The sequence below is a fragment of the Parasteatoda tepidariorum genome, chromosome 3 (genome assembly GCF_982258835.1).
Source record: "Parasteatoda tepidariorum strain Cologne lab strain chromosome 3, Ptep-v5.0, whole genome shotgun sequence".
Classification (NCBI taxonomy): domain Eukaryota; kingdom Metazoa; phylum Arthropoda; class Arachnida; order Araneae; family Theridiidae; genus Parasteatoda; species Parasteatoda tepidariorum.
Genome location: NC_141757.1, coordinates 8,579,540 through 8,582,930, shown reverse-complemented (window position 1 = coordinate 8,582,930; position 3,391 = coordinate 8,579,540).

Genomic DNA, 3,391 nt, shown 5'->3' with positions numbered 1-3,391 from the left:
ACTTTTTATTATTTGGATGGGAGAATTTAACAATCTATTTCAGTGTAGTTACCTAAAATATATTATTTGCCTAAATAAACTTATACAGTAGATATTTCAGTTTTGTCTACCTTTTTTTTTATTATTCAGTGAAGATTATCGATAGAAATATCCCGTAATTTAAAATCGAATGTTGTATGTTTTCATTTTTAAAAGAAATTGATAAAAGTAAAATTGAATTTCTTCTATTCAAAAACCTTATTTGGCTACAGAAAATGTTTAATTTAATAAAACTTTTGAAGTATAGATGTAATTTCTAAAAAAAATAAAAGAAACTGAAATTGTTACTATAGCAGTTGAGAAAGTATAATGTTACTTCTTTATTTTTTCAATGAAAAATGAATTTGATAAAAATAAAAATCATTTAGGTCTTTTGAAATTTCTGTGTTGTATCAGTAATTTTATAAATAATCCATTTTCTAACATATTAAATCTATTTTATCGTATTATTATAGATAAATCACCAAATATTTTTATAAACTACAAAAGGAAAACTTCCAGCTTATTTATGCTAAAAAAATTCTCCAAAGGAAAGAGTCACTGCGTGTCGAACACTAATTTTTATATTGCTAGAAAATATCTGTAAACGAAATTTCCCAACTTAAAATTAAAAGCAATTTTTATTATTTTATGTTTTTTTTTCATGTAAATTGCCCAATCATACAAAATGATCACAATTTGTAGAAGTTTTTTTTTTTTTAAATTTAATGCTTCACTCAATACTAAAAGCTATTTTTGAAACTTAACATTTCAAGAAATATTTATAAATTTTATAAATTATCCTCTTCGATGAATATCATTATGGTTTCATCTGATTAAAAATAAAAAACAGAAATTATTAAGAGAAATTACAAAAGGATTTGGGTATTTGAGAGATACGACTCTTTTCAAGTAATTTCTATGAAAAAAAATACAGAAATGAAAATTTTAATTATTGACTCATTGAACTTTTGAATAAAAAGTAAATGTATAATTGTAAAATATGTATCTGAAAATGATATTACTAAGGAAAATTTTTATTGATTTGTGTATTTCTTTAAAGATTTTTTTTTATTTTAGGGAAAGCAAGTGCTTATTTAATTTTACACTTTTATTATATACGCACTTAGAAAAGAAGTAATATATGTATATACATAAAAAAATTTAAAGTCAATTCCTACTTAGGTTAAGAAACAAAAATTTTATTTTAATAACTTTTTATTAAATAATTACAATTTTTCTCCCATTTAAAACTAAAATTAATTAATTATACATTTAATTAATGAATTAATGTTTGGAAAAAACTGTTTTAGCATCAAGTATCATCCCCTACAAGTTCTAAAAAATGTATTTGAAGTTGAGTGTATGAATAAAAAGTATTTTATTATCGATTGAAAATTTGAACAAGATATAGGGCGAGTGTGAACTAATAGTAGGAATTGAAAAATAATAATAAGTAATATTTTATGTATGTTACAATATTGTAAAATAAATAAATAAAATTATTTTCATAAATATTTTCAAAAAGGGGGATTCGAACCTGCTATCGCCGGGACTAGCGACTCAATGTTTCACACCACTAAACCCTTCTAGCTCTCCTTCTAGCTCTCTTTTCAAGTAATTTCTGTGATTTGTCAAGGTAATCATATAGTGCCACCATTGTTGGCCCCCTAATTTTTTTATATTTATTTCCTTTGGTATGGTCGTATAATATGTAACAATATAATCTAACAGAGTTGGAAAATTAGAGGTTAATATTAAGGAGAGATATGGGCCATTATGTATTGATACAGTATAAGAGCAACAATTTCTCGATTTCAACGTTTTTATAAAATACACTTATATGAAAAAAAATACTAATATTAAGTAAACGAATATTTTATTTGTGTTACAATATTGTGAAATAATTTTAAGAAAAAATTATTTTCTGAATTATAAATTTTAAAATTTGGCCGTCCCCGGGTTTCGAACCTGTGACCTCTGGTGCGTTTGGTTACTTCACACCATTAAACCTTACCGATCCACCAGGCTGTCTAACTTATAACAAGATTTATAAGCAAATTTTGCGGTTTGTCAAAGTATAAAAAAGGTTTCACTTGTAACAGGTGTACCATCGCATTGTATTTAATAAAGTGATGGTACATTAAATGAAAAAAAAAATCACTCTCAGAGTTTAGTTTTTAACTATCCGATAGCAATAAGCGAATTTTATGTGCAAAGAGCTCTTAAGCTTTTCGATACTCGGGGAGACATTTTATCTTATTACCCATATTGAACTGAAGTTTAATATAATGCTTTTTTCTGTCCTTTAGTGAAACCATAACTGGGAAAAAAAAACTCCAGGATTAAGTAAAACAAGTAATGTAAAGATAAAAAAAACTAAGTCAATTCCTACTTAGGTGAACAAAGGAAAATTTTGTTTTGGTTACTTTTAATTAAATAATTAAAAATTCTTCTCCCATGTAAAACTAAAATTAATTATTAATTAAATTTAATGAATGAATTAATATTTGAAGAAACTGTATTAACATCAAGTGTCATCCACTACAAGTTTTAAAAAAATGTATTTGAACTTGAATGGATGAATAAAAAGTATTTTATGAACGATTAAAAATTTAACCAAGATATACGGAGAGTGTGAACTAATAGAAGAATTGAAAAATAAAAAATAAGTGAGTTTTTTGTTGAATTATGCAAAATTAAAAGATTTTTTTTTTTGGGGGGGGGGGTTAAATAAAAGCTATACCTATACCAAATTTATTTTTAAATTTTTGTTAAAACAATTTTCTCCTTTTAACACGTGTTTTTATTTGTTAGGAAATTAATCCTCAATGATGTATAAATAAGTAATACCATTAGAAAAATTAACGTGTTATTTGTAAGAAAATATTTATATTCTGTTTACAAATGTTGTCTAGGCAGGGGTAGCCTGGTTGGCAAAGCGCTGAACTCACGTTCGCTAGAGCGGGAGTTAGAACCCAGCCGGCCGAAGACTCCCCTTGTAGTAAATGGTGACCGGTGCACGTTAAATATGTTGGGTCACAAAGTCCTCCATGTTCCCAAAACGAATTGTACCTCTGGAGGGGGGGCTGAATTGGAGACTGATCGTTCTCTGGTTTTGGTCAAAATTGCGATCTGTAGATGAATGAATTAGTCCACCCTATAAACAGGTGTGACGCATGTGTGTGGCAGAAGTCAAATCCTTGACCACAAATGGCGCTTCTGGAAAACAAGAACAATTGAACCCTTTGATTTAATGTCCTACGACAACAACAGCCACTGTTGTCGATGATATTTCTTCCTAAATTTTAAGCCTACAAACCCAAATAAATGAAAGCTTATTACACTTACTTGCTGAATTATCATTTAATAT